The sequence below is a fragment of the Chiroxiphia lanceolata genome, chromosome 1 (assembly GCF_009829145.1).
Source record: "Chiroxiphia lanceolata isolate bChiLan1 chromosome 1, bChiLan1.pri, whole genome shotgun sequence".
In the NCBI taxonomy this organism is placed as follows: domain Eukaryota; kingdom Metazoa; phylum Chordata; class Aves; order Passeriformes; family Pipridae; genus Chiroxiphia; species Chiroxiphia lanceolata.
Window position 1 is genome coordinate 103,361,925 of NC_045637.1, and position 19,862 is coordinate 103,381,786.

At 39.9% G+C, this 19,862-nt stretch overlaps 1 long non-coding RNA gene across 3 annotated transcripts; it reads right to left on the minus strand.

Moving 5' to 3' along the window:
* Window positions 1-1,852: 1,852 nt before the first annotated feature.
* LOC116780692 lies at window positions 1,853-19,217 on the minus strand. 3 transcript variants are annotated; one of them, XR_004354578.1, is made up of 6 exons: window positions 19,125-19,208; window positions 17,526-17,600; window positions 9,142-9,233; window positions 6,096-6,236; window positions 5,669-5,756; window positions 1,853-2,497 (listed from the first exon to the last, which is right to left on the minus strand). It is a non-coding gene; the product is annotated as an uncharacterized LOC116780692 (long non-coding RNA). The 3 variants fall into 3 exon arrangements; XR_004354576.1 differs by lacking the exon at window positions 17,526-17,600 and having other exon boundaries at window positions 19,125-19,217; XR_004354577.1 differs by lacking the exons at window positions 5,669-5,756; window positions 17,526-17,600 and having other exon boundaries at window positions 19,125-19,217.
* Window positions 19,218-19,862: the final 645 nt, after the last annotated feature.

Below are 19,862 nucleotides of genomic sequence, written 5' to 3' on the forward strand. Positions count from 1 at the left end.
CCCAACTTGTTTTCCTCCAAGAGGCAAACCCAAGCTATTCAGTGTTCATTAAAACGTGCTTATGGTTACAAGCTCTTTTTCTAACAGGCTGTTCCTCTGGAAAGTGGGAGGAAGCACTGTCTTGTCGCTCAGGTACCTAAATAGGACATAAAAGTGCCACTTGTCTAGGCTGGGATTTCTTCGAGTAAATCATGATTCAACACTCAAACTTGTTAAATGATGGTGGGTAATTTTTTCATAAAGTTCTTGAGAAGACCTAGGTTACACTGGCAATAGGATATGAAGTATTAAAACTGTAATGATTAAGTGGGAACTCCAGAACTGAAGTCAGTAACGACATGAGGTTTGGGGAACTACGTGCTAAATGCCTGTGTCTATCACAGGGCACTGGAACACAATAGATTGCAAAATAACCACTGAGTGTACCTTTACTTTCCTCTGTTATGCATGTTCCTCCAAGAGATACCTTACTCTTCTTCTACCAGTCAAATTCCTCTGTAAAATCTTTTTTTTTTTTTCTGATAGTTTAACTAGTTACTGTCTTAACCAGGCAAAGAAAACTACCAACTCATTCACTTATCCTAGCACCTGATCAGCTTTAACCATGTATCATCCCACCATGCCTGTGATCGTTTATTAAGATGAATTGGGTTACAACTCAGCTTTTTAGTACTGTGGCTGACATTCTGGTTTGATTATATTTTGTAAATAATGTGAAAGATGTACTTAGAGTTAAACTCAGACATTAATAACATCCCAGAAACTCTGCTCATGTGATTGGTTTCATGGTTGTAACTGAGGGCAGAACCTGAGCTTACAATACAATATTAACGCAATTTGGTTCAAAGATTCTCACACAGTGCAACTTTGTAAACACAATGTGTGTGTGGTTCATTTTGATTTATTTAGACAAACAGGAAGATCTTTAAAAGTGAGAGACCCAGGAAAAAGAGATCAGCTTCTAGGGAGGGAAGATTTGCAAAGCATCCTCAGCACACACTGACGATTACAGCTTGCATTATAAGAAAGGAAGTGCAATTAAGATAGCCAAGAAATGAACTTCAAATCAGTTCTGTACTAAATAAAAATATGCCCATAGATGTGGACATTGAGCATCAAGCTCAATGTAGGAAGCAATAGAGTTTTTGAAATCTAGAAAAAGAAAGGATTCAAAATGACAAATGAAAAACAAACTAAACATAGGAAAAAAAGAAACATCTTTTGCATGTGAACTCAGTGGAGAAACTTGTCCAAGTCCTGTCCTAACATGCTAAAGAACAAATACTTGCTTTGCAGACTTTTTTTTGTGCAATTATGATTCTACCTGCTATACTGAGCAGGAACATTTCATGCTTGCTTCATCTCCCATCACGTACTGTCCTGACATAAATGCACATAAACTCAAGTATTTGATCCAAACTAAACTCCTCCTTCATTACCAGCATGGTGAGCAAGGAGAGCCTAGGCAATTTCCCCTTTAATTGTTTTTCCCACACTGCAGATATCCACTACAGGATACTCTCATCTGCTGCTGGTAGTGCAGTACTGCTAAGGGGGCTGCACAGCAAGCTGCCATAGATTCCATCCTCCCACCTTTGTGAGCACAAATGTGTTATTTTTGTGGCATTGTGCTCTGCTTGCCAAGGTCATGAGATACATAAAGAGACTCTAAGACTGTGGTTTGAGAAGCTTATCACAGGCAGGAATTTCAGGCCTTGAACAGTTTCTGAAATGGTTTGAATTCAAACATGGCATTTTCCCTAAACAGCTGTTCACATACCCGGTGACTGCCTTTGGTACAACTCCTTTAAATCTAACGTAATTACATGAATTTTACCAAGGTCATACAATATTCATGTTGCAAAACTTTTATTACCAGCTGTATGTGTGCATGCATTAAAGGTCATGGGACAAAAGCCAGTCTTTTGACCACGAATTTTTAAATTGATAGTTCATCATGAGAATACTAAATACGATATCTTTTTTCAGCTTTCTTCTTACTTGCTTCCCTCATGGTATGTATATATCTCCTGTCTTCTATATATTAAGCCTAAACATGTTGACCTATGAAGTGAAGTCCATGTAAGCTGGTAGTTCTTTCATATGAAGATACTTCTGGATTGCAGAATTTGGCTGCAATTGCTCACCACCACTTGCCTGCACCACTGAGCTGATTACTTTGCCACATGTGGAGAGAAGCTGTTAAGAGGATGAATAACTGATTTTCCTATCAGTGGAAAAAGCAGGATTAATTCTCATATCTCTTCCACATTCCCTCAAAAAAGAATAGAGTCTCAAAATCCTCTCAAGAGTAAAGAAATCCCTGCTACTGGGTCCTTTCCTTAAATGAAACAAAAACGTATTGTTTGTTTTTCATTATCCACTGAGAGCGGGTCAGCATTTGCCCTCCAAAAAAATTCATCAGCAACCATTCCTGGATGGCAATGCAGTTCTTCTCTGTGTATTGCAAAAGTGGTTCTAAAGGGCAGGCCTTTTACTGGAAGAGGAGAAATGAAGTAGAGCTGAATTAGCAGGGGTTTAGAATCAATTTGCTCAGATTTTGCATGTTTTTTGAGATAGTTGACATTGTATTTTGCATTGTAGTTTGTATTCTACTGAGGTTTTAAAGCAAGGGCTCAGGTAATAATTTGTGGAGCTTTATGGCATTTTGCATGTTGAAAACACTGCACAATCATTAACTGATTTATCTTTACAAATCTCCTGTAAAGCAGGTTAGTAGCTATCATTTCCATTTTATAGATGTAAAATAATTTGCCTTGGGCGGAGTGTTAGTGGCAGAGCTAGGGTTATCACTCCAGAGCTATTAATTCTAAACATTCTGCTTAAACCTTCTTGGATCATGCTGCTTCTAGAGACTGTCCCTGATGAAAAGGGATGCATTTTTACGCACTCAGATTCTCTCTCTCTCTCTCTCTCAATGCTGTTTTTTGTTTGTATAGCATCATTTAGAAAGGACAACAACAACAAACACATGAGTATTGAAATCACACATGGGTATTGAAATCAAACCTTAGTTATAGTAAATTGCATAGTCAGTATTTCAACACATGATCATAGTATTATCTCCGAAGGGTTCCTACATGTTCTTTATTTTTTTCATATCCAGGTTTTATCTGTCATCTCAGTCATGAAGTTCAGTGTTGCATTTTTCAGGGAAAATTTACTTGAATCAGGAACAGACTTTTAATATTATTCAAACTCTGTTGGGGATTTGCAGCACCTGCTCATATGCTAATGAAAGTAGGCAACAAAACAGTAACTATAAAACAGTGTGGCTGTTGCATGGGAGAAAGTGTGAGCTATCTATTCTCTGAATTATGTCTTCTCCTTGAAAAGATCCCCAAATTTTGTCCAGTAGAAAGCAAAAAAAAAAAAAATTGTTTTGTGCATTTTGATTAACGTCTAAAGTAATTATAAGAGAAAAAAGGCTATAGCAAATTCTTTCAGTATTGATGATAAACATTGCAATTTGTAACATAAACTGAAAAATGTTATCAGGGTATCATAAGAATAACTATACCATATTGACAAAAATATGCAGATTTACTTGCCGTATAGTTAATCTTTCCCCTCTCACAAAATCTCAGTTGAGCTCCTGGGTAATATGGCATCTCCATTGCCATCTAGTAGATATTTTCAAAGGGTAGAATACATTCTCTGCTTAAAAGCATCCATCCCTTTGGTGTTTGTAACTTCATGTATGGACTACTGTGTTTTTTCACAAACTTTAACAAGTCCCAAAACTAGACATTTCTTGCTGTGTTCTTACCTCACTAAGTTTTATAGTTTGTATGGGTAAGGACATCAGGACTGATACTGTCATGGAATAAGGTATGTTATATACAAAATCTTTGTTACTAAACAGTATAACAACTTCCTACATAAAAACAAGCTTCTGCCTTATTTCTGTATTTTGTTAAGGTGACTTACGCTGATATTGCTATACTACATCTAGTTCTTCACTCAACCGGAAATCATACAACTCTATGATTGCAGCACAGCTGAACATGCTGTGAATAAATCAGATGTCAGTAGAAGCAGAGCTAACACAGAATGAGTAAGGTTGGAAGAGACCATAGTCAGTCATCTGGTCCAACCTCCCTGCTCAAGCAGGGTCAGTCTAGAGCACTTTACACAGGATTGCATTCAGACAGGTCAGTATCCCCAGTGAGGGAGACTCCACAACCTCTCTGTGCGGTCTGTTCCAGTGCTTGGTCACCCGAACAGTAAAGAAGTTCTTTCTCACATTCAGAGGTAACTTCCTGTGCATCAGTTTCTGCCCTTTGCCTCTTGTGCTGTAGCTTGACACCACCAAGAGGAGCCTGGCTCCATCCTCTTTACACCCTCCCTTCAGTTACATATATACATTCATATGGTCCCCTCTCATGGACATGGCTCATGGACAGTTGCTTGTCCACCAGAACTCCCAGGGCCTTCTCCACAGAGCTGCTTTCCAGCCAGTCAGCTCCCAGCCTGTACTGGTGCACAGGAGGAACATTACCAGATCATACTGTATAGTTTTTCAAGATGGATGACTAGTAACAGCAGGTGTTTGATTATGAACACTGATACTGCTAATTGCATTACTGTCACTGTCCGTTCTGCATAAGCAAAAAATGAGCCCTGCTCACCTATTTCCTGACCCACTGCATAGCCTGTCATAGCCCACGTATGTCCACAGTGACAAAGAGATGGGGACAACAAAACACAAGCCCATACCACAGACTTTGCCTTAGGAAGAGTAAAAGTGGCATGAAGCCAAGCTCAGGTGTGATGATTGGCTGGCATTGGTTGTATTTATCCTGCCCCTTCCAAGTCCTTTGACTGACCCCTTCCAAGCTCTCACACAAAGTTCAGTGCCATGTTCAATACCATTTGCTCAAAATATTGTCTCCTTGGGTGTTTGTAGAGCTGAGAAATCTACAGCAAAGAGAGAGTGAGGAAAGCTGGTAGCCCTGAGTAAATGCACAAAGAATGTGAGTTGCATCAAGGGTGTGGCTAATGGGGGTTTCTTCAGATTCAGCCGTCTCTTGCTGTTTGCATCCAAAGCGGACACAGATAAGAATGATAAGAGATTGCAACACTGTGATTCTGCTGAACAACTACAGCTACCCATCCTTATTTAGGCTAGCAAATATAAAGTAAATCAGCCTTCCCTTATATCCACTCCTTATTTTTCACTAAGGAGGTATCTCTACCTTGACTCATTTTCCCAGCCCTGTTAGATAGTAAGAACCCTAATGTTTATAGACACTTTCTTGCTTCTCTATGACTTCAGAGATGTACCACTGAAATCATTACCTTGCATTTTTCCACAGGAAAACTAAGCCCAATAGCAAAGCTGTCACTGAAGAGAATGGAAAAAGAACTTTTCTGTCATGTGCTTTGAGGTTTTGTCCCCAAAGTATTTTAACCACAGAGTAGATGGTAATTTTTATTTAAAGCAAAATAAGTCATTATGCTTTAGAAAAAATTGTATCACATTTTATTCAGCACTGCATAGCTAAGTAATAAAGACATATGTGGCAAAGGCTGGTCAATTCAATATGATTAACCCAACCAAAATCCTGGAGATATTACAACTGCACTAAAAGAAATCCCATAGAACACGACCAGGCAACCAGTTGCCTTTTTTCTTTTATCATACTTCTAACTTCCAAAATCTTTCTAAGGCAAATGTTTTCTGCAGCATGTTGGAGACCATCAGCAAGTGTGACTGAGCAGAAGAGCAGGTTCTGGAAATCAGAGAGGTCACAAAGTGCCTGACTCCCCAGCAATGGCATCTTTATTTTCAAATGAGGAGGATCCAGTGTAAATGCCCCCAGGGAAGGCCTTAAGGCAGTTTGGCAAACATAGCAATGTACAATACTGAAAACTGAGATTTGGGTAACACGGTGTTGGAGGACTGGATTTGTAAAGCAAAACAACTGCAACACAGGCCCTGACATCCTCACTACATGCGTTCCTGAGCATTTTAGTTCAGACTGCCTCTTGTGACCCTATGGACTGAATGTCTGTTACTTGTCATGGTATGTTATGTACACCTCTGGAGCACATCTTTCAGCTTAACTCACTCCAAGACCATGGCACGAAGAGGATCACACTCAGAAGCACACTCCCAATCCATATCAGAATGCTTTTACAAATTTTTTGTTTTACTCTCTTCCTTATTTTCTTTTCTCTTTGTCAATACCCTTGCCCACAATCTGCTGTTTCTAGAAAAAAAAGAAAACAACAATGAAATATTTGAGTTCCTACCAAAGCTTTAATCTATAGAAAGCAAGACAGGACCTGGATCCCAGCTTCAGTCTTTGAGGTTTCCAAACTGGGCTGACCCCAAACCCAGAACATAAACAAGCACAGTCCTTTACAGGTTACCTAGAAAACCGCTTGATATGAAAATGGCAATGGGATGAGAATGCCAAGCACTACCCATTACCCAATACTGCGAAATAAACTAGATGAAGTAAACCCATGGATAACACAAAACACGTATAAGACCTCTAATGAAAAGAGTAGGCTGAAAACAGCCGGGCAGCTGTTTGGGGAACTATTCCAGTGGCACACACCAGTGAACAGGCAGGCTGGGAGCCAGGGCTGGCCACTGCATCCACAGGAATCAGGTGCTTCTACTGAATCAGGGCAAAGTTAGTTAGTCCACAAACCAGAATCAAGAACTGACATCACATTTTAGATGCTGTCAAAACATAGCTACAAAAAGGGGTTGAGAGGGGTCACCTGAATGCTCCCGGGCTTTTTCTTCCTTCCTATTTATAACATGGTCCCCAATACACCTCAGGATATGCATTTGATCTCAACGCTCTGGTATTTACTTCTTGAGCTCTCGACAGCTTTACTGTTCAGACAGATGAGCAATTCTCTGAGCATTTCAGTAAACTTTCCAGAGGTAATTAAGATATAGCTGTCTCTGCAGCTTCCTCTTCTCCAAACTCAGATTCAGTCCTTAAAATCCTCACGTGACATGACAGCAAGAGGATGTGAACCTCTAATCCATTCCGTGTGCACACTCCCACCTCCATCAGACCCTCAGCTACTAGTGTGTGATATCCTGCACCACTGGTAAGAATGCAATATCCTGGTGTAATAGAAAGCATACCATGAAACAGCCCGGGGATATATGAAGATAAAGAAACCTGTCTCCTGCCAATTTTTTTTTTTTTTCTGAAATGGGTCAGATTGGATAGGTTATTTCACATTCTCCATCATCCCATCTTCATAAGCAGCTCCCCGAACTACAAGCTCCTCATCATTTGATTTCATGCATTACTTCCTTTCTCAGCCACTTCTGCAGAACTAGAGACCCAATTAATTTAAAAAATGAAACCCAGCGCAAGAGCATTAACTTTTCCAGACTTGCTTCCTTCCTGACCTCACTGCTTATTTGACTGTAAAACAACCGATGCTGCAGTTTTCAAAGAGGCGAGTGAGGACCACAATTTCTATTCCCAGTCTGTGGGAGTGGGAAAGCGACTTTGGCATAAATACATGAAATTTGAGATGTTAAATATATTTTAAACCAGCTCCTTTTCCTTTAAAACTAATTTCCTCTGAAGACAGAAATTTATCACCAATGACTCAAGTTTCCTCAAGGTTTTATCAATTTAAACTTCAATAATGTTCTTTCTTTGTGTGTTCATGCTACATTGCCTAGCCCTCACTTACCCAGCCAGCGCTTACTCATGCAAACCAATAATTTGGCTTTTCTGGTTTATTTGGGTGAGTGCTTTTTCATTATGTCCCTTGCCCAATCTATTAATTTGAGATGAGGGTCTTGTGGGAATTAATTATAAGTCTGGACATGGATGAGTGGTTTAAGATTTTACCTGTTTTCTATAAGGTTGCAGCATATAGAAATGCTCGTTCTATATGGAGCAAGTAACAAATGCCTGGGCCTCTCAGCAGTGGAACTACTGGAGACTGGTTTTCTACAAATGATTTTGCTTTCTCCCCTTGTTGTCTGCCATCTACACTACCCTCCTGTGCCCTCCACACAGGATAAGAGACAGCCAGTATGGAGATGTATGCATGGTAATTGGACATGTGGGCTGAGAGTGACACAACAGATAGCTGCTGAGGCTGCAGTATCTCCTCTTTACATACCGCCAGATTTCACAAGGCTCATGAGATCCTCACTCCTCCATGGGATTTGGTTAAAATTAGTTAACAGGGCTGGGGACCAATAGATGCAATGACTGCATGCATCTTGCTTCCAGACTAAAAAATCAAAAGCTGGCAAGAAGCTGTGATTGTCTGACTTGAAACAGTTAAAATGTATCCTTGATGTCCTTCATAGTGCCTCAGGAATAATGGCAGGTTTAGAGAGTGCAACTCCATGACCTTATTTGAATTGGAGCATACTGCAGTGTGTCTAAATGCTCTCTCTAGGCTTGTTTTTTAAGTTTAAAGAGACTATGTCAGGACATCGGTGCAGTCAAAGGTTTCCAAAGTTTTTACAGCTAATGAGAGAGGCATATGTGCTCCATGATTCTGATGTTTGTCATTTACAGATCTGCTCCTGACCTTTGTTTTTATCTCTGCATCTCACCCCTGAAGCTAACATAAAGTGCAACAGAAGCCAGATCTACTTGAACAAGCCCACACAGAAGTCAGAAGGCTTCCCTGCAGAGTTGACCATGGCTCACACAGACTTCCCTCAGGAAAGGAAACCAAGGAGATCGCCTTTCATTTACTGTTTCTCAAGAACCAGAAGATTGACCGTAAGTGAACACCAGGCTTATATGAGTACAAAGAAGGAGGCAAGAGAAAATAAGAATGACAATGAAAATGTCTCAAAGACACAAGTGAGAACCCATCACTGCTTCTCTGGGAGACCTGCACAGCTTACTAGTGCAAAAAGGTAAAAAGTCTGTCCCAAAGTTGGTAAATTGCTATGTGTGGCCTAAAAAAATTAGGTGCTGAAGTAGGAGCCAGAACTTCAAAAGCTGGAAGTCTGTGTGAGCCTAACCCTCCCTATGTAAAATGGGGATAACAAGTAGCACAAATACCTAAACAATTTTTAAGAATAACAACTTAATAACTACATGGTGCTTTACAGACAGGAAAGGCTTTAGGAATGCTAAGTATTCTTAAAATCTTGACCTTTCACCATGATTTTGATTTGGTATCTCTGAGATGGGGTTTTCTGTCTGAGGGAACCCCTGCACTCTCACTTCTTAAGTGAAGCTTCTTCCCTGAAATAGAAAGAGGGCAAAGTCGATGAGATACAGCATTGGCATTGCTGCTCTGATCACTCTAATTACTGCTGTGGTGACAGGAGCAGTATAAATCAAGCCAGTTCAGCCAAGAGTTTTTACCACAGGCTGGTTAACCACTACATTAGTATGAACATCTGACACTTAATTTTCTAGGAGGAGTTAAAACAAGGGTAAAAGCTTGGAGGAGGCCATTCGTTTGTATTGCGTGGAAAAGGATAGGGGGAACAGAGGCCATGAACAGCAATCTCCATGGTTTCAACTAGTATAGATGCTTCAACCCTCCCTTTTGCCCTTGATATGGAGCCCACTCAGACTTACTCAGAGCCTAATGTGAAAAGGGGCACTGAACTTAGGTGGGATTTGCTACATAATGGTTGTGTATGTGTCTATAGGCCAGTCCAAAGCACACAAATAATTCACTGCCATTGGCAGAGTGGAATGATGTATTTGCTTTCTTTCCATTTTAAAACAAAAATCCAGCCTTAGCATTTTAAATAGCAGCATTTCTCGAGGAAAGGCATTTGTTTGCTTTAGTGCCAGTAAAATTCCTAAGAAGGACAGTCTGAGAAGTAGAAAGCCTTGTCTTATTCACGGAACAAGTATAACAAGTCCTGCAAGCTCTCTTCCAATGTTTCACCAATATGCCTCTACTCAAGGCTGGAAGATTAGACTTCATATTCAAAACAGCACAGAAGTTTTCTTTAAGAATTAAATACCACAGCATCTTTGTAAATCTGGGTCTAACACAGAGAACTACCTCTACCACACAAATAGAAATGACATTGCTAATCAGCACCAGTTTTGCTGGGACAAAGTCGGGACATTGGGAAACTTGTGCTGCTGACACCTGTCCAAGAAGAGCAGAGCTCAGTGGCCATCTTCTGCAGGCCCCATAGCCCACACTCCACAAGAACCTTATTTTACCAAAGGCTTCTCCCTTTGGTGCTCAGTTGTGCTGTGAAGCTCATTGCCATAGGATGTTGTGTTGCATATGAGCAATACATAGAAGAATTCAAGTTCCTTGAGGGCTGTTAAATACAGAGACAGAAGCACAATTGTTGTCTCAGGAAAGATATAACACCACAGCAGCCACTGGGATTGTTTGGGATGGGGAAGGAGAGGTGAAATGGAAACACCAATTTCAATTTGACACAGTACTGCTGCTCTCCTCTTGCACCGAATTAATACTGGCAAGCAAAAGTGGAAGTCCTTAGGCACTCTTCTCCAGCTTTTAAGGCATTTACATACACAGAACATCTCTTCTTCCTCTGGGGAGTAAATGGTCTTCATCCACCACCACTGGAACTAGTTTTAAACAGCAGAGAAGGCTTGTCCCTTGTATCAACTCACGAGCTGCTCTCTCCCAGAACTCATAGAGTGGGACACACGTTCTGTCCAGCTACAGAAAATACTTGTGGAGTGTTGGGTGTATAGGGACTGCCAGATCCTTGAGATATCCATAGAGGTGGGGGATAATTTGGTTTGAGTTCCCCTGATTTGTCTCAGATACCAGGCTGCCGCACACATGTTTCTGCTGTTGGCTTCATTCCCATATGACAATAACCTACCTAGGATCTGTATGTGTGGGATCAGATCAACCTAGAAGTACAGGAGGGGAAGAGACAATATTTACCCCTAATTTTACAGGGAAAGGCTCTAAAGCTTACCATGTGTTAAGTAACACTTCATTTCACCAGGAGCTTCCCTAATTTCGAAGGCATTACTCATGGAGGAGGGACCTACTCACCATGAGTAAAGACTTTGGAATCTGGCCTTTAGTGTGGAGCTTTATGATAGCAATACTGAATATGTAAATCTCTGCTTTGTACAATATGTGCATGACATTAGGAAAACACTGCATAACAAAGAGCGAAATAAGGAAAGCTGTCCAGCACCTCAGTCTACATTCAAGCTTGCCCAGGTTAACACAGCCCTGCTGATTTACAGGGCCATGGGGCAAGGTCTTGACCTTATGTTCCAAAAAATTGCAGGAACAAGATGCTGACAAGTTATTTAAGGAATGTGGTCCTCTAAGAACTTATCAAATCTGTCCATAAGTCCATTCATGTGCAGGGGCATTGCAATTTTGAACAGCACTAAAGAGACCAGTCTCTCTAGGCACACATATGGCTTCCACAGATCCTAGCAGAGCCTCACGAAAGATGAGGATACTCAGGACCATGAACACCTGTGGCTTGACCTTCCTTTATCTCAAGCATCAAATTCCTCAGAATACCTTACAATGACAGAGAAAGAAAGGCAACAGAATTTGATCTTTGAAGACTTCTGGACGCATATTGCTTTGCTGTGGAAAAGCAGCATATACGAAACAGAAAGCATCTTTTCTGCTCTGCCTGTTGGGTATGTCCAGTGATTTAACCTGTCTGCTAGTACCACTATAAAAGAAGAGATCAAATTCATCAAATTATAGCCTCAGGATTTATGTTTTTAACTGATTTTGCAGGGGAGGCAGAAAGGGAAGGAAAAGGAATGGAGTTTGTTTCAAGCTTGTCTGTCTTCTTCATATAAAAAAATAAAAAGTAGGAAAAAGACTCTTTTAATTATTTTTCCTGTAACAGAATGGGGTTCAATGGATACACAGCCAATACACGGGTAAGTGTTGAAATTATGTTGTATATCACAAAAATACACATAGGTTCCTTGACTCCTTTAGTTTCATATGTGGCTTGTAGTTCACAATCTACAATGAGATGTGAGAATGTGGTTAAGAGCTGAGAAATGAATAAAGAAACCCCAACATGTTATTCTAATGGGCAAATTCTTCACTCTACACCATATTATCTCACTAACTCTACTTGAAATTAAACAACATCCAGTTTGAATATCTACTCAGTTCCTGCCCTACACAGAGGTGTCAACAAGAGGGCACAAGCTGATTTTTATGATGTGAATCAAGTCTGGTGGAAACTATTACTTCTTAAGTTTCAGCAATGGGTTGTTCCAATAGATGGTATAAAATAAAGACTATCCCTGCCCTAGGAGGTTGCAGTCTAAAAAAAGACCAGAGGAAAGTATTTGCCTCTTGCAAAGTGATTTATTCAGTTGGTTCTCTGAGTTTATAGTCTACTTTGAAGGTGGGCACATTTGTCATGTAAATTTTCGTTTCTGTGAGAAGCACAGAATAGGCCACACTGATAATGTGTGCTGTTTCCAGAAATTGTGTTTGGTTAAAAAAAATTCAAAAGCTTGTTTCCTGTCTGTTCAGACATTTTGAAGTTGAAATTATTTAATTTATTGGTTAAGAATGAATTTTATTTCTAGACTTCTTTGAATAATGTTGCTAAAGAAAACATCTTGTGAGCAAAATGTGTCACTCCCAGAAGTGATTCCTTCTATGTTTTTGTTTTACTGAAAAATTCAGGGGAAAAAACTATTCTTAAAAAAATTCCAAACTGAAAGCTGCCAAACAGCCTGCTGTTCAGTAAATCTTCCATAATAACCCAAACTAATAATTTCAGAAAAGAGTGATCATTATAAACAAACCTGCAGCAAAGCAGAGGGCTGGACTAATTGTTGGATTGGGTAATCTGCAGGACTCTGATTTAGCATTCGAAGTCATAATTGGGTCCATGACCACCTGCTTTGGTCACTGGAAATGAATGCAGCTGGACTTGGCTGGTCACTGTATCAAACATTTGCTGAAGGATGTACATGAGCTTGTTAGCAGTTAGTTGTTCAGGCTTTAGTCGAGTAAATTGTTGCTGAGCTTAAGTCTTGCTGTCAATAACAGCAGAAGTGGTAAAGGAAAGAAATAGCATTTCCTCTCTCCATTGCCACAGGGCTTTCTGAAGCACAATGGCATAAATGCGTGACAGATAATCTACAATTCAGAATTCTTCCTACACAGAAGAGGCAAAAAAAGTAACATGGCTTAGTGGAGACTGCAGGCTTTGTGTCAGAAACTTGGTGTACCAGTGCACGTCTCTGCCAATTTCTTGCTCTGTATCCTTCAGCAAAGGGCATAGCCTCTGACCCTGCACTTCACTTTCCCTTAGATAATGATATCTACCCTCTTTTTAAAAAATATTTTAAAATATACATGTAAGATAGGTTGGATCATTACAGAGCAAGCACACAAACAAATATATACACACCCAGACAAGCCATAGTGATACATAAAATGCAGACACTCCCATGCACAGAAATGTACTGATGACCTTAGGCTAATGACTGAAGTCTGGGTGGTACTGCTGGTATTCACAGAGCACACACTCACATAGCTGTGCAGGTCTGCGCAGGCAGCCAACCAGCCCTTTTGCATGACGTTGGCCAGTGCTGATGTTCCCGGGCACGCTGAGCCATTTGGGGTAGCTGGCAGCTGCTGGGATGCTACTGGGCAGGCAGCTCTGCTAGCTCTTCTCTAGCCTCAGAGGGGAGAGCTTCTAGTCATAATGAGGGAAGAGGGAAAACAGTTCCCACTTTCCAGAGAGCTGGAATTTTTATTTACTTATTTATCATAGCTGCTATTTAATTTAAAGACCTTATGTACGTAGCAGGAGCCTCACTAAAGTAAATGTGGCACAGCTGGTGGCCAGGTTCCAGAAGTGTGTCTTGTTCAATACTTTCCACAGTAGCGAATGGCCTGGCCTTTTCCGTGTGGTTTAAAACTGATGTGTTTAGAAATGTGGAAATGAAAAGCCTTGGGAGAAGAAAGGACAGAAAGGGAAAATTGGTTGTGGAGAATACCTATTTCCCTAATTTTAAGTGCAATTTTAGAAGCAATCTAAACCAGTTCATTCCAGGTGGGCCCACGCTTTGTAATTTTTGCACTTCCAGAGTCCTTCCACAGGATATCAGGTTATTAATATTATTTTATCAGAAACAAATCTCACAAGTATATCCTATTCTTGGTACGCAGCACTGCAGCTCACTCTGCTGAGAGAGGTTTAGCCAAGCAATAGCCCCTTTGCTGTCTGACAGACTCAAGTCTTACAGCAGCTCATGTGTGGTTCACAACTTAGTCTTGTTTCATGTATTTTTTGCTAGATCACCTGCAAACTTGTCAAGTGAAACTGTTGTTCTTTAAAAGAAATAGCTCTGGTGATGCTCCTGCTCTCTAGGAATGGAGCCCTTCCTCCAAGCTTCATGTGGAGTTCCTGTCCAATCTGATGCGAGGTGCTTCAAACTGTCATTAGCACAGGCTGAACTGCACAGGTCAAATTACTGCATCCACAGTGTTCTGGTTAGAATCATAAGCTGAAAGTTACTCCATCCCAAAAGAAAAAGGCTTATTATACATTACTCCCCTTAGTCTGCCTAAGATTTTGCCCAGATACAAGTTCAGTCACATGTGAACAGCACTGTTTGTGAACTGAAATAGTATGTGAAACTTTGGACCTGTCCTGCCTCATAAATAGGGCTCAAGTTCAGAAGTTATTCAGAAACTGTTTATAGCAGTTCTGTATAATCAAATCAAAACTGAAAGCACCTGAACAATGATCAATGCCTGAACTCAAACACCTCAGCATGCTTTTGGCTATGCCATAACCATGCAAATCAGTCTAATTTCTCATTGTGTATATGCAAACTGGAAACTACTCTGCAAGCATTTGACCCTGAATAAAACTACTGCTTTATTGGGCAATGCAATCCTAGGTGTACTTATAGGAGACTTAAAGTTTAGTTCATATGCAGGCAAATAACTTTATCACCATTTGACTTGCTTTATTGCTTTGTCTTTCAACACCTTAGATATTATGGGATCTTCCTAAGTTTCTCCTCCAGCAGCACCTCCCTGCTTGCTACTACTAACCCTTCAGGCGCTGCTTCTAGTTTGGTAACTCCTAATTACCAAAAATAAAAGATCCTTTAAACCTGCTTTCTGAGATGAAACAGTCTTGTTAGATATGAGAAAGTCCCCTCAGAGAGAGATAAACGTTCTGTAATGAAAGAGATTTCCACTGAACTTCTCATCCTTTTCAAACCAAAGACAAGAATAATAAATAGATTAAAAAAAAATAAATAGATTTAAATAATTTAATAGATTAATAAAGGATTTCTACATATTTTCTTAATGAAATAGATTTATAGGAAATTAGGTTTATTTAGTTCTTCTGTTCCTGGAACTACTCCTTTTACTAATCTCAAGATAGTAATGATTTTTATATATTTGTCAGAATTGCTCAACAAATGTTTGTAATAGTTAAGACACATTCCATTTCCATTTGCCTCTTTGAGGCCAAGTATCTTCTCAGTTTTTTGATGCTTGACACTGTATCTGGCCAGCATGACTCAGCACGGGAATATGATTTCTATGCCCTGAATGGATGACTCATTCTGTGCATACAAGAACAGTGCCTGAAGAGCATGTAGAAAAAGATAAGGAAAAGAGAATCCTTTAAGAATCTGCTTCAGGAATGTTAAACATGCTCTGTAAATATTATTGGCTTTTTCTACATAGGAATATAAATAGTCTGTGATTTGAAGATGAAAAAAAAGTAATCAAATTTACCAACAGTTCCTTTACTCACACTTTCTTGGCACAAAATAATTTCCTGTAGGTTTTGGCAGGTTTTTTTGGTAAATGCATTTAATGAATGGATTAGCATTTGTGTCTGGAGAAATAAAATGCCTCTGAAATATTCCTGTGCACAAATTTGATAACTAGTTGAGTTGCTTAATGCACTATTAAAAGAAATCAGATGGTGAAGATAGTACAAAGACCATAAGGAGACAATCCATATGCACTGACTTACAAGAAGTCAAGTGAAATGGACTTAGTAAACATGCTTGCCAAAACCAAAACAAATGTTCCCAAATAACATCACATCCAATACTAAGATCACAGACACCAAGAGATGGGATGACTACAGCGACCCTCTGTGTGCAGAGGCTTTCCCTGCTAAACATCTTGACAGAGTATACTCAGCCCACTCTTGAAACAGCTCACACAAGGGTTACTGCCTTTATGAAACACCCAAGAAAGCTTAACCATTCCCCAGTCTCTCACTCCAGGAGCAATAGATGGTTGTAGAAGCTTAGCTTTAAGTCTGAAGAAATGCTTGACCAACATCTGCTGATTTTAATATATGGGTAATAACGTTTTATAGATGCTTGAAAATGCAGAGACACAGACAAAAAGGATTAAAGCTAGTATTTTTTTCAGTTCAATTTGACTGTTATTAGGAGTTCTGCATTTTACTCTGTTCACTGCCTAGGTATAGCTAGAGACCAGGGAAAAAGTCATCTGAGGAAGAAAAAAAAATCAGACTGCTTTGAGTCAGAGTGCATCTCATGCAATCATGCAGTAGCCTGCAGTTCACCTTGACCACAGCACTCAGGCACTCCAGGCAGAAGAGCCCAATGGCTAAAGAATATGAAAAGCAGGCAAAACACTTGGAGAACTGAACACCAGTCACCTCGCATTCCCACTGTGGGCAAAACGTCCCGGCTTGTGTTTTCCAAAGTTTATGAGTGCAATGAGGTTCTAGTTGCTTCTATGAAATTGGCCTCTTGCCTTCCCAGAGCAAAAATGTACCCATGTGTAGAGCCAGACATTAATTCTCGCCTCACAAGAGTTTAGTAAAATTTGAAGGATGCTACTCAAGACCTTTACCTGAAAAGTGCTCTCAGTGAATCATTATAGATTGTTACCAGGTCTGTATTTTTAAATAACAAAAAAGAAGCCTCAGTCACTTGATTAAAAGGCTATTGCATACCAGCACAGACCAATAATTTTCTTCCCAGAAGCCAAACCATATGATTTAGGAATGAAGAATGCTTATGGCTTTTGGACAGGACTTGCTGATAGCCCTGCTCACTTCAACAAGGAAATCTGGTCCTTACCTGGCTCCTTGCTGAAAAGATTGTGGTGAGGTAGGGTAGTCACATCTGTTGAATGTTGGTGGTCTTGTTCTGAACTGTACAGAACAGGACAACAGAGATAGCTGCCTATCATGGTTGAGAAAGAACAGCAGGCAAATGAGGTGCCCAGGTGCTCTGGAGGCTGAACCAGAGCCTGAGACCCACAAGAGTTTTTCTTCTCCATGGCAGGAGTTGAGCCTTGCAGAAGCACCTGTCAGTTGCATGGCTATTCAAAAACATTGATTCAAATGCTACAAACCACTAAAACTTCCATGTTCAATACAAAACTATAGTTCAACTGAGATAAGTGACTCCCAGGGGGTCTCGACTTAAGACAGTCTGTAGCATATGAAGTCTGAATCAAGCTCCTAATCAGGTTTTTTCAGGTTGGCTATGCCAAGTTTCCTTTAGGGACTTTTGACCTCTAGAGCATAATTTCCTTACATTTCTTGCAACCTCAAAGTTTTCCAGGGGTGTTCAGCACTCTGGGGTCATGAAGCTCTTCTCTGAGGGCATCACCTGATAAGGAAATTATTCGTTTTCTGTCTTACTGTCTGGCATTGTTTTGTGAAGCCTGTCTGATTCTCATACATGCTATTGAGGTTGTGTTTTTGCTAATCATTGGACTCGTTCTATTTTACTTAGTCCATCTTTATAAATAATGGTTTGAACAACACTTGTTTTAGTGTGAAACGTGATATTTGATACCTTTCTTAAACCCTCTGCCTTGGTTTAACAGAGAATTCCAATCTACATACTTTAAAGAAAATGTCCTGCTCATTGGTGCTGCATGAAAACTTTAAAAATTGGTATGGAAAAATACCCCTGGCAAATAAATGAATGAGAGAGAAGTAAATCCCTTTTCTGTCAATATTAAAAAACCCTAAAAATCCTAAAAAGGTGATCTGTAGATATACCATCAAAAGGTAAAGAAGCAAAGATCATATTTATTAGTATGATCTGATTACTAAAACAAATCACTCTATTTCTGGATGACAGAGTTTTGAATGTCTGTGGCTTATAATACCAGATAGAGAAGTATCTGTTCAGATACCAGGAGAAGGAGGGAAAGGGACTATGGTGCCTCATCCCTGGGACCTGGGAATGCTCCCCCATCCAAACTTATGCTTTTTCACCTCCTACACTGAATTCAGTTAGATTGTAGGACAACTATGAGGTTGTAGATACCCCAATGCTATTTCTTTCTCTACTTCTCTGTGAATGTCAGGTTTGGAGGGAACTGAGAACAGGCCATGCCAAGAAAGCTTCCCTGGGGAATGTCACTGGATCATTGCTCAGTTCCAACAGTCCCAAGCAGGGAGTCAGATTGCCATGCATAGTTCAAAGCAGCTTTTCTAGAAGAACAATTGCAATCTGTGGCGAGTTAACCCTTGAAAATTTTCTTCCACAGTACAGTAAAATTTTTACTATTAGTAGTTATTTGTACCCAAATCATCTCTTTTCCCTGCTAGGCATCTATATACTTGCTGCATTAGGGAATGTCAGCAGAATAAACACTGCTTTATAAGCCTGTGGAATTTATGATATGGTTGGGAGCTGGGAAAAAATGCTTTGTCTGTGCCTTGCCAACTCTGTGGTAGCATAAAGCTGAAGACAGACATCAAAACACTAACTGAGAGAATGCAAAACAGACTTGAGAATATTTTGCACTTACCAGAGCCTTAATCAAATTTGGAGAGGTAAATATATTTATAGATGCTTTAAGAAATGTCTACATTGAAGTCAACTGTGCACAAGAACTCAGTGCTTTCAATACTTAAACTTTAAAGGAACGAAATAGCTCCAAAGATATAATTCAGAACTAAACACTGCCATCTTTGCTTTTATGAATTATTATTTTACAACTTGCCACGTACATGTCACAATGAATTTAAGTAGCTGTTTCCTGCTGTCTGCAACCTAACCTCAGTCATTTACAGTTACATCAGACAAGATTGCAGATTTCATCTGACACCTAACCTAATTCCTACATCACTGAAGCATATTGAACTCTGGGGAGGAATTCTCTGTGGAGCAACTTACCCAAAAATATCTTTATCATGAGGCAAATCTTGACTATGGGGAGCAGCATCTTGCCCTAATCTATCAGCCACACGACATTTCTGGAGCAACGGGGGATTCTGTAACTACGCTGTGATCATTATGACGATGTATAGGTTGCCACAGCATCTTGTTCCACGGGAAACAAAGAGCAGAGCCAAATGTAGCTTTTAATCATCTGCAATGGGCTGTTTAGGACAAATCAACTTGGCCATAGATGTGTTTTGAATGGATTTCTTTTCTTTTGAAGGAAAACACTGCAGAAGGACTTGCTGTCCTCTACAGCCAGGACAGTACTCCACTAGTTAGGTTTGAAAATGTAGTTCCACCACCAATCTTGAATATATTACTCTTTATTTCTGCAAGGAGAATAAAAACAATTCTACTTGCTTTAAGAAATATGCCTTAAATTATGCCCACTGCTTGTGAATACTGTATTACAACACACCCACACTTCAAAAAAGTCAGTGACATGTGTATACTTTCAAGGTGGATTTCTTTCGTCTCCTTTTGTTCTGCTGATAATTTTCTCTCTCTGTGTATATACATGTTCAGATGTTATTGAACCACCAGGTGTCCAAACAAACTTAACTGACTCTCTAGCTATTTGAGGAAAATACCATTTTTCATATAATCCTACTACACCTCATGCTACTTATAGCTTAGTTTCCTAAGGCACTGAGGTTTATGTAATTGTGCACTGTGTGTATATGTTTATAT